General features: G+C 38.5%; 1 long non-coding RNA gene across 1 annotated transcript in view; it reads left to right on the plus strand.

The window, feature by feature from the left end:
- Positions 1 to 8145, plus strand: part of LOC113953593 — a 12118-nt gene extending 3973 nt beyond the window's left edge. The window contains exons 2-4 of the long non-coding RNA XR_003529930.1: positions 1819 to 1955; positions 5383 to 5446; positions 7853 to 8145. This is a non-coding gene — a long non-coding RNA (uncharacterized LOC113953593). The remainder of the gene's footprint in view (positions 1 to 1818; positions 1956 to 5382; positions 5447 to 7852) is intronic.
- Positions 8146 to 12309: the final 4164 nt, after the last annotated feature.

Raw genomic sequence — 12309 nt, forward strand, 5'->3', positions numbered from 1 at the left:
CCCTTTTCCCCCCAAAAAAAATTGGAATTTTCGAATACCCCTTCCCCCCCCCCCCCCCCCCCGACCCCCCCCCCATAAATAGATATAGTTTATGTCTTCTGGCAAGAATAAGAAATCAAAAACAAAAAGACTCCTCACAGTTCTTGGCGAGATGAATCTTCCAGGGTTTGATCCCTTGGCAGAGCTCTGTGGTTTGGCTTTCTTACTTCTCTTAGAGTTGTGTGTGTATGTCTCATTTTCTTTGATTTCATAGCACTATTTATGTTTAGCTGCTAGCTTTTGTCTCAGTTGTTAGTTCCTTTTCCTTTTCAAGATAATTCACCTACTTTACTATTAGGTGCCCTCTTTTCTGCACATCCTGGTAAACTCATTTCCTTAGGACAAGACCCTGTGCAACGCACCTCTGCCACTTGGTCTGCCTTTTCTCTATCTCTCTTTCCTAATTTCCATTTTAACTTTGTTATTCCTTGTTGCTAATGCTGTTTTTTGGAAAGATGTACTCCTTCAAGTGAAGTTGTCTCTTTTTAGTTTTTTCAGGTTTGTTTGTTTGTTTAGTTGGTTGGTTGGGTGGTTGATTGGTTTTTTCCCCGTTGTTGCTGGTTTTTTTCCCTCTTAGTTTTTTTTTCCCAAAAAATCTTTTATTAATATTGCAATTATTGCCATTTCCTTTTGAGTTTCCGTAACAAATATGAACATTTGATTTCACTAGACATTTTGGGATCCATGTCAAAATCAAAAATACCTTCTCCTCTTCCTACTGATTTAGAGAACGCTTAATGAATTTTTAATGAAAATGGAAATGGGAACAATATCTCTCATTGTATTTTCTTCAGCAAAATGAAACAAATATTTTGAATTAGAGTTTTTTGTCACAGGGAAAGAAATTTTGGACCAAAACAGAGAATTTGCTGTGTTTTGCTAGCAGCTAAGTTAGGACACAACTTCTTAGTGTTATGTTGAAGACTTCTGTAGAAATACCTACATATTTGTATAGTGAGTCCTTCTGAGCTCGCTACTGTTTCCTCTGAATTTGTCTATTGATCTCTTGTTGATTGAATGGAAGCAGTGTTGGGTCCACTAAGTAGGATCTGCAAACTAGTTTTCAATAACAGGACCTATAAGATTTAAAAGAAACCTGCAAGAGTTCATACTGCAAGAACCTGTGCTGCTGGCCTGTGAACTGGGGCTGCTTTGTAAATCTTGGAGCTGCTTGATTCCCAGACCAACTGATTGCAGAGTGGGGATGGTACAGATTGTCAAGGACATTAGTCTCATCAGCCTTCCCAATTTAAGTTGTTCCTGCTCATTGTAACTTAGCTCATAGGGGAAAACAAAACAAAATCTCAGTAACAGCAGTGTCTATCCATGGAAGTGCAAGTAATTTAGTGGTGGGCTGATTTTGCAGATTAGAACCTGGATTTTTAGGACTAATTAATTTTATGTTCTTCAAAGGGTGTTACAAATGTTGTTCAGTTTAGCAGATATCATTCTAAAAGATATTTTGTCAAATATACTAGATTTAATAGAGTCCAGTGGAAATGGTTAAACATATATTTATTTTAATTACTGCAAATTAAAAGGAGCATCTTAACTTAAACTCTAATTTGGTCTTCTGCCAATTCAAGCAAAGATGAATGAGGCATATTAAAAATGAACATGGTTCTTATTTTTATTGGTTATATGACCCTCTTTCTCACTACATACATCCGTTAGCAAAGTCTGCTTTCAGTAGTGGAAATTTCATTATCACTTCTAATTCAGGTTTTGTAGCACATTAAAGTTTCCAACAGTTAATGACTCTGGTTTCTATCTGTGCAGGTTTACTTTTCATGAAAGAACATAGAAGAGGAAAGAAATGACAGTAAGACTGAATTATGAACTCCCAGAAGTGGAGGACAAGAACTGATTGTATTCTGGAAGCTGAATTTGCTGCTCTTGACTAATGCTGGGCAATGGTGATCACATGCATGGTATTGCTGAAGCAGATGTAGCTTGTGTGTTACTCATTCCGGTTTTTCATTCAATATTTAAAGAGTAACAAAAACAGCACTGTAAAAGTCTGCCAGCTGCTTGAAAACTGGTGTCAGGATTTTCTCACCTTAACCAAAGCTCCTTTCCACCCTTGGATAGAGATTGTCATCCTCCAAACTTCTTCACCAATACTGAACTTTCTTCTCTGCTCTGACCTGTGCACTCATGGCCCTGAGATGGGGTCTCATCAGTGCTGTCACCATGCTCCTATGATGTCCATACCATTGTCACCCTTACATCTGATGGTTAGTGAAGCCAAAACACCTCAATTACTTTTCAGGTACTCACCTGAGACACTTAGCATGTCTCCAAGAGTGATCCCACTGTGGGACAACTGCAATCGTATCTCATAGAGGTGTCACAGCTCTAAATTAGATCTTCTGCAAAGCGCTTGGAAGATCCCTGACAAATGTGGTTTCAGTATGCAAAATACTGCAGCAAAATAAACTAATCTAGATAGCAGAGGTCAGTCCTGTCTGTCTACGTTAACCTAATAGCCTGTGCTTTTCCTCTTTCCTTCACCATTTGCCAAAACAGATATGGTTTGTTTTTCCTTTGATCCCATGGAGTTGACAGTGACAGATTACTCTCAGCTTGTCATTCTGAACCTTCCCACTTTCCTGGTGATGTGACCCATGACATGAGGGAGATCTGTAATCACAGACAGATGCCTCTCTGAGCAATTTCTAGATATTATGGCAGCTTACTACTCTTATTTTCTCAGCAGAGTAAGAGTTTCAGGCTAATTTAAATATGTTTTTGAAATAAGACAGTCTCCAATGGTGGGGCCCCTGTGTTAAATGGACTCTATTTCTGTGATATTTTCTCATGGATATAGCAGTAGTTCTGTGTTCAATGTTCAAAAAAACTGGAAAACTGCTGAAAATGTGTTTTGTCAGGACTTGCTCAGGGTCCAGCGATGTGCTGTGTGTACACCAGAGGCACCAAGCACATAACCAAGACTGAGGGTAACAACAGGCTCAACAACTGTCAAAATCAGTCAGCCCTGTTATTCTCCACATCCCAAAGCTCTTAGTATGCTTTGCAGTAGAATAAAACCAAATTATATCTGATAGAGATATAGGAGATGCAATATCAAAACAAATTGAACAAATGGGTCTCCTGTCCCACTTCCTTCTCAAAGCAGTGCCAGCTTGAGGACCAAAGGGGCATGTTTAGGGATTTTATCAACCCCATCTTTAAAACCTCTGAGGCTGGATACCAGTTAGCATCTCTGGGCTACCCACTCCAGTGCCCGATGTCCTCATGTGTCCTCATGTAGCAAGTCTCTACCCATACCCAGTCTGAACATTTCTTATTATGTCTTGTCCTCTTTCCATGTGCTATCATGGAGGACCCATCTCCATTTCCTGGGCACAGTGGTCACTCTCATTTGGTGAAATCTGCAAACTTCATGGGAGAGCTCTCCAGTAATTTGTCCAGGACACAAATAAATGTGGTAAATAGGACGGGTTCCACAAATATTTGAACTAGCAGTCACCATTGATACTAGTGATGGTGTTAGTACACAATGTTGTTTGCTTTAAAGAGCAAAAGCAAACTCTAAGACCTCAGAGAGACTGTCAGACTTGAGATCTTACAGAGAAAAAAATACTGATGTGCATGAGATGTGAAGTGATTCTGTTTGGGAGACAGTCCATCCACTGAGATTCATTGTCCAGTCTAACAACTTCTTACCTTTTGAAGCTCTTGAAATCTATTGATTTCAGTTAGATCTTGATGACTGCCTAACATATCTGATTAAAAGCAAGGTTCTGAATTTTGGGGGTTTTTTTTCAGCAGTTTCATGTAAGAAGTAATAACTAATTAATGGTATTGTATTTCTTAAAGAGTTCTCAAAACTCCTTTAGCAAATGTATGAATAGAGAAATTAGGGCTCTTACAAGCTAATCATCAAACCTGTAGTAAAGACTGTTTTGATTATGTTATTTATTGACATCGTAAGGGCAATGTCAGCAGTGTATTCTGTGGTACAGACTTCTATAGGAACATTATCAGCCATAAATGATACCAAGTTCCTTCACCGGAGCTCATTGATACTGATGTTTGAAGGCCTTTAGGGCAAGACATGAGGAAGAGTATTTAACACAGATTTGAATATGCTTTGTCTTGTTTTGCTTTGGTAAACTCAGCACCCGCATCACCAGGCTGTCAGTTTGCTTAGTACACTGGTTGTCTGAGTAAGAGTGATTGTTTTGTCGCTCTTGGTTGAACTTTGCAAATCAGCTAAAAGCTGGGGATGCTGTGTAAATCACAAGATGATGTCAGTAAGTTCGATGTTAATGCTTTCCTTTAAGAAAAGTAATATGTTCTGTTTTCAACACTTTAAAATGTATAACAAGCACAAAAATCTTGTAATATACAGGAAATTATTTAGATGTAGGAAATGTTCAACTACTCTTCAATGGAAAACCTACTAATACACAGTAGAACTTGTCTTTCTTGAATAAATATCCTCTTCTTATGCAATAACCAAGGTAGCCTGTATCTTGACCAAGGAACACGTGCATAACAAATTCTGTTAAAAATTTTGTACATTGTTACACTTATTTTGGAAGAACATTTTGGAAACTTTCCTATTAAACTCTGTCACTTCTAAACAAAGTACTCACACATGCCCAAAGGAATAGCTTTGTCTGTGTCATCCTACAACTTTGTAGAACCAATTTAATTTTATCATGTCTCTATGCAATAAATCTACTCCTGGGAGGATGCATTCCCTCTATTGGTACAGCATAAATTGTGTGCCTCTGCACTACAGCTGTTGCTACAGCTCTGCTCCAAATGGGCTGTCAGACATCCAGAAACCGCAGCATCCAGAAATTATTGAAAAACGATGAATATTTCTCAGCATTTGGGAGAGTGAATGAAATTAGAGGTAAGGAAACTTAGATGACATAATACAGCAACCACAGACTGGCTCTTACCACTGTTGGCAGATACCTAACCTGCACATCCACCTTTTAAATATGTTCAGACCATTGTGAGGTAACTTACTAACTTCCAACAGCTGGAGTAAATTTCTTTATTATAGAATATACAACCTTCATGTCTGGTCTTTGTGCTTTTTCGGTATTGTTAGAAAACAATGTAGTGGATGGACTTGCTAGAGGAAAAGTTACAGTTTATGAAACTGTAAATATGTGCCTAAATATTTCCATCAAAGAGCAGCTAGTTCTTACCCTCTATCAGTATCATGGTAATGTAATTAACTGCATGTAGTTTTTGTTATTAAAATTATATATTAAATAAGTGATTGTCTCTACTTAAAGAATACAGTTTTTAGATGGTCCCACAGAATAAAACAGCTAAAGCTTCTTTATTCTCCAGAGGTTGTAAAGATCCATCCTGCCTGCAGGAATACACACCACCACACTCCATGTGGAAGAAATATGTAAGTGACTTTTTCAAAAACAAACACTTAAACGCAGCTTCTTAGAAGGCCAAGTATTGCAGTGAGTGCCTACCTTGGAGGTCTTGTGTTTTCTCTGTCCTAGTGAGGCTTCTCTGTATAACTTTTTTTTTCTGGTAGGCCAGTTTGTGCTGACACTTCAAAGGTTAAACCCCTTTCCCTTCCTTTCCATTACTTAATTTGCTATTCTATCACTGCATGCTGCACGTGAGAGGTGGAGTTGCCTTTTAACTTCAGAGATCAGCACGATAGGAGGGCAGTGGAAATCAAACAAACCTTCAAGAATGCAAAGGCAGTAAGGCACCCACAAAACTAGCACTTGGATCCAAAACTAGATGGGTGGCCAGCTTTATCCCAGACAGTCCATCAACAGCCTAACCACAGGTCAGACCAACCCCAAAGTTGCTCATACTGTCCTCTGGCATTAACTAAGAAGCCAGATATTTCTACCCAAGGAATTTCCTCCACAGGGATTGCCTTTAAAGAGGGAGGGTGAAGTCAGTCTCCTAAAGAAAATGCACACGTATACCACCTAATGAAAGATTTATTAAAAAAAAGTAAATCAAACCTTTGTTGTTGGTTGTACACACACAGGGAAATGGGAATTGGACTTCCACCTCATTTCACATCAGCCTGAATTTTCCTAGACTTGAAAAGAAAAAAAATTAATAAAAATAAAATGTTCATAAAAATTTATTTTCTATGTGAATTCACTCAGGTGAGCTTCTGCTAAATCAGTTCCCGTCCATTCAGCTGCCACTATAAGTATCCAAAACATTACTTTCCTAGGCTTGCTTCCTGCAGTTGAAAAACAGTTTGTTGTTCTTAATTTTATATTGCTGGTGTAAGACAGAGGATCCAGGTACTTTTCATGATCAGTGGGCTATATTATGTTTGTTTTGAAAGCACATGCAAGCTAGACAAAAAAAGAATAGCCCCAGTCTCAAAGTTCTTTCAGTCAGACAACAGTGTGCCCATCTTTACTTAATACAAACTTTAGCATCAGTTGTTTGATTAAATCAATTTAGACTTCAAAGACATTTTAGGCATTGAAGACTGTCTTAAACAGGCAACCAAAGGGCAGCTGCTGTAAGTCAGATGGGCAAATGAATCCGTTCATCTGTAAACAGGCATGGAAAAGCTCCATGGTCTTCATGGCAAGGTTTGGGTTCAACCCCTCTTTTAGCTTTTCAGCTATTGCCTGACTTCAGGATGTGATTAAAAGTGTATTCTAGTAAAAAAAATCCCCAAAGCCCAAACTAAATATATCTTCACTTTTAGCTTTCCTACCTACTTATGCTTCTGTCTCCTAAAGAGAAAAGACTAGATTTATAATAATAAAAGTGTGATTTCCAGCTCTTGATCAAATTTCTTGTTGACGGAACTTTGACTATAAGGCACACATAGGAACTTGGACTATATGTGGTTTTAAGGAACTAGCACAAAAAAAAAAATGTGTTAATAACTAATATATTCAATTTTGTGTGTTTAAAGTGTGCAGGTAGGTTCCTTAGGATGAGCTACCTAGAGCAACACTGAGTAGAAAGAGGTTGATAAAACTACAAGGACTTGTACCAGTAGTTCTACCCTAAATTCTGCAGAACAGATGAGGGGCAGGAGTATTTCACACTTTTCTGTAATTAGCTTTCAATAAACTGTGCAGGAAAATCTTTGATTTATATATGCCTGAATTTTCTAATCACCTAAGCTATGTGTTATGCTGTTCCGGAATATCTTTTCTCTTTACCAATTAGAACAAGGCAGGCATTAACTTTTGCCACAGTACAAAGTGAAATTCTATATAATCCCTATGTTATGGCTCCTGTTCCCTCTAGTTTAATCTGCAACACTAGGAATTTGTTATACAACAAGAAACACATTTTAGGAATTGTCACATTTTGTAATTCTTTTTTGTGTTTGGAGTGTCACAAGCATTGTGGCTCTGGTTCAAGCCAACTGCAGACTGGAAAATGAAATACAATCTAAAAATACCATACAAATGGAAATTTTTAACGTTAATCTTGTGCAAGGTTTTTGCATTCTGTAGTGAAGCTAGCTGAACCTGAAAGAGACTCTGAAAACTGAGGAGCTTTGCAGCTCTTTGTAGTTCCTCTCATCCACCCAGACTGTACCTGTGGGTCCCATTCTTTGCAAGGAGACCTTGCTCCATTCCAGGACCTATCAAAAAGCCAACAGGAACTTTTGTGACAGGATGTCTCTGTATCGAAGGAAAGGACTCAGGCATTAGTGGCACCATGGAGGATGAGGGCAAGACTGGCTCAGTAGATAAAGGCGACGGTTTAAAATTTGGACAATCTGGGTTGTAGTTTCTCTCCTGCTGCTGGTTTCTGGTGAAGCCCTGGGCATATCTCTTACTCTGTGTTGCAGGTGGTTGACCACGTAATGAGGAGAGCAGCCCTGAAGAGAACAAGGACAAGGATATTTACAAAAGAAAAGGAAGGAAGGAAGAATGTGTGGGATAAGTCTATCTTGTATTAGATAACAGAGTTCCCAGGCAGGGTTGATATGATCGTTGCTTTGGTTCTACACAGATACATCAGGAAAATGAGGCAGCTTCTTTTCAGGACATCCATCAGTTTCTGAGGAGCCAAAACCTGGCAGGATACGCTGTGCAATTAGTGATTGGAGCCTGTGTTCCTGTGTCATGTATGCGAAGTGGGAGAACCAATGGGACCATCTCTCCCTCTCCTTTCAATTATGTAAAATGCTGTAATTTACACAGGTTGTATGTCAGGGCTGAATAGGGGCATAGAAAGTTTGCAAATATGCATTAACAAATAATCATGCTGCCAAAATAATTTGTATTTGTAACACATCTAGTGCTCTTAAACATTGCTGCGGGTGAACCTGAAAGACAGAAGTAGTATTTTTATGCTAATATGCTATAAAATGTCTCAGCAAAATAAGCAAGTCCCTCTACAGTGGGTGTTTATTTTCCTTGACATGATTTAGAAGATTCTCATGTGACAATCTTTTGTGTTGTATTTGTAAAATGATCTCTATGAGAATAGCACACTATTATAATACATTACAATCTGCGGTTGCTTGAGCAACAGAAAGCTACTAATACAGTGCTTTACAATAGAGTACTTATACAGTTTAAAGTGCAGCTTTCATGTACAGTAGTTTAAAGAACTGCTACAAGCCATGTTTGCAGTGCTTTTTGGAAAGCAGGGTAATATCAAGGAGAAAGCTCCTTACCAGTGAGCTCCCTGTCACCGAACGCCCGTGTTGCTGTTCCAGTAAATCCAGGTGGGAACATTTTCAAGGAAATGTCGAATATTTCTCCTTTTACCCAGAAAAAGTATAGCTATTTTTAGGGATATTTTCCATTGGCCTGCAGCACATTTCAGGTGCTTGTAGCATGATGGAGAGTGGCATATCGTATGTTACACTGAATTGAGAAAATGACTATGTTGCATCATGTCTGTACTTGGCACTGAAGGATGCTGAGATGTTCATATTTCCTCATACTTGTGCCAATTTGTATGCAACACAGTTCTATCACAAATAAAATGTAGGGTATTGGATCCATCCTGCTCTCATTTAACCTTGTGACATCTCGATAGCATTTGACTTCTTTGTGAGAGACTGGAATCAGTACTACCGTGCCTCGGTCCGAGTCTGCTTATGGTACTTAAATGTAAGATATTTTTGGTACTGTGCAAAGAGCTGCTATTGTAACAAATACTTTATAGGCTGTATCTATGTTGAAACGTGAGGCTCAAAAATATACACGCCCCCAAATTATCCAGCATTTCCAGGTCATTTCCTAATTAAAACCCCTTGAGTGGAAATCATCAGGTATGCCCCCCAAGATACTCATCAGACTCTCAGGGGAAACAGGCTGCCCGGTGGGGAGATACAGTTCCATGTTCAGGAGGTGCCTTTGCCCTAAAAATCATCACAACTGTGTGAGGAGATCTGCACTGATTTTCCTTCATCCCCACCCTCTCTGCTGGGACATGATCAGATTCTGTTGCCTCTATTCAACTTGAGAGTAGATGGACAGATAAGCTGCATGGCTAAACCAAAATGGGGGCCAGAGAATCTGCTGCAAAATTTCTTGTTACTGTTTTCCTCCTCAAATCTTGTATGAAACTTGACGGCAAAAAAAAAAAAAAAGCTCTTAGGCATTCTGTTTTAATCTATAGAACTCACATAACTAGTGTTACTTTAAGTCAACTTTATATCACTGATCGAAATGGAGACAATTAAACAACTGTTTTTGGAGATACAGAAATTGCAGTGATTTTCCAGATCTGGTGTGTGAGCAAGAAGACTGCACTCAGCAGTAACTTATCTTGCACTGCTTAATGCAAGCCACCCGACTCAGTTTGCACAGGGATTGCATTACTCTTAATCCTAAAGATTGACATTGACAAACATCAGGAGATAATTTTGTAACTCTGTCATTAGAAAAAGGAGATTTTAGTTTTCAAGTCTGCAATTGTTTTGACCTCTAGGTACGTGCATCTTTATTCCCTCAGAAAATGGCACATCTTTTATGTGCAGATCTCAGCAATAACCAAGAAAAGACTTTCTAATTTAAATTGGAAAGATCAGCTACAGTCTGTTTGGCAAGTTGAATGACATATTAAAGTCACTTTTGATTTAGTCATTTTAGGAGATCTGTTCCAATCACAGTTTTTTTCTTTAGCTCTTGAAAATGAGTTGAGGATACACTTTGGTTTTGTACCTCATTTATCTAAAATAGCAAATAGAAATATTTCCAAAAATTCTTCAAAACTATTTCTCAAGGATTTTTTTAATATAAAATGAATGAGTTCATTTAGGTAGTTGAAAGACAATGTTTTAAATGCCTCTAAGAAACAGCTGTTTTAGGAAAAACTGGGGCCCTGTCCACAGAAAGTTCAATGAATAGCAGTGAGGACTTTTCCAACAACATCAGGTTAGGATTTGAGTCAGGATGAAATATCAGTGTATTGATATTTAATTCTCTAGTCTCAGCTGGTGGTGAATCAAGTAGCAACTCATTAGGAGTCATCTTTTACTCCATGGAGTGAAGCTGCGATTGGTATTTTGTGCCCTCACACAGTTCCTATCACTGCCTGATGTGTAATCTGATGTTGTGCATATCTTTAAAAACTGAAGACACAAGCCACATTTTTCTTTTTGTTTTGTATCTCTTCAAATGCAGCCTGTAACATGCAGTGTTATCTCCGCTCATGACTATCACACTTAATTACACTTCATGTGTCGAATTTGGGATGTGAATGTCACTCAAGTGTTTCTTGTACACTTTATGATAGATATTTAATCCAGCAAACCTAAAGAAAACAGATCATTTAATTTTCTAATCAGTTTACCAGATACAGGCTCTGAGGCTTGGAAATATTTTGAGCATTTTCTATGTTTTTTAATGAAGTGTTACTACAGTGAGAGGTGGATGTTACAGCCCAGCTACTGCCGTACGCAGCAGAGGCTGCCGTGCTCTGTGCTGGCTCTTGGTGAAGCTCCAGGTCTCCAGCCAAGGCTGTCTGGCAGCAAGCTGGAGACTGCGATGGTTTTCCTTTTTTTTGTAATATTTTTTTTTATTTCTTGCCCCCCAGTGGATAAACACTTCAACAATTTCAGAGTTAAAGTTTCAATATTGCTAGAGGATGAAAAAAGGGAGAATGGATGCTTTGTCCTTCAGCCTTTGCAAATGTATAGGTTGCAGGTTTGTGTCTCCCAGGAACATCACGAGTAAAGGAGACCTGCTGGAGTCTGTCTCCATCAGGGTGTGTTTGCTTCTCCACCATCCTAACCCTTCTGCTGTTACCTCCTCTCTGCAAATTAATCTTCTCAACTGATGATATTCTGTGGAGACACAAGATTTATGTTTCCCTGAAAGATGCAGACCAAGTTTTTCCTTTCAATGTGGAGCATCTAAAATTATGGGGAGCATGCTAGCAACATTAAAACAAATGTGCATCAGATCCCCAGGGGACTTGGATGCCATGTGTGCAATGTTTCCTCCAAACAACTGAGAACCAGCATCATTGTTCTTCAAGAGAGTTTCTGAAGCAAAGGAAACAATAGGATGTGTCCATAATTCTTAGCTCGTGAGCACGTGGAGCTGTAGTACTCAGACTTTATGTCTGACATGGATAGATGAAACTGGTATACTGGTATCTTCACTTCTGAGATAATTCTTGTAAATAGAAGATCATATGTTTTTCCTGCTGAAAAAACATGTATATGTTGTTTGTTTATTTGTTTGAGTATTTTTCCCCCCAGTAATGAAATTAATGTTAGAAGAACTCTTTGTGACTGCAGAAACTTAAAAGTAAAATAAATGCTGTATAGATCACGGCCACATACATGTACTATTTTTTTAGGAGCAAGGTATGTAGGTATTTTTAAAGAGCTGCTACTATCTGAAGTGCAAACAGAAAAGGGTCTGTAGGATGTTAGCATCCCAAGGCCTCTTAGACCTGAAGTCATCTAGTAGGCAACATCAGAGATCAGAAATTGATTTTGTTTGAAAGGAATTATTTCAAAGTGATTGGATAAAACAGAGAGGTGTGTTATAAAATAGATGAGGAAAATATTCGTTAGCCTGGGAGAGAAGATATATCTATTGTTTGAGTAGCCATGGTTCAATACAGCATGCTTTGCCCCTATTACGGTCATATGCATTTAAAGTCAGGCAATAGAAGGAAGCCTGTATTCCCCAAGACATTGACTCATTTACATGATTAGGAGTCAGAGCTCATATATATTTATACTTAAATCAAGGCACGGTGAAACAATCTATAACTGACTTGGAAAGATGGAATCTGTGGCGTTAAGCTTCCCTGGGAAGTGCTGAGAACTTT

This window comes from Corapipo altera, unplaced genomic scaffold (assembly GCF_003945725.1).
Source record: "Corapipo altera isolate COAL_440 unplaced genomic scaffold, ASM394572v1 61281, whole genome shotgun sequence".
NCBI lineage: Eukaryota > Metazoa > Chordata > Aves > Passeriformes > Pipridae > Corapipo > Corapipo altera.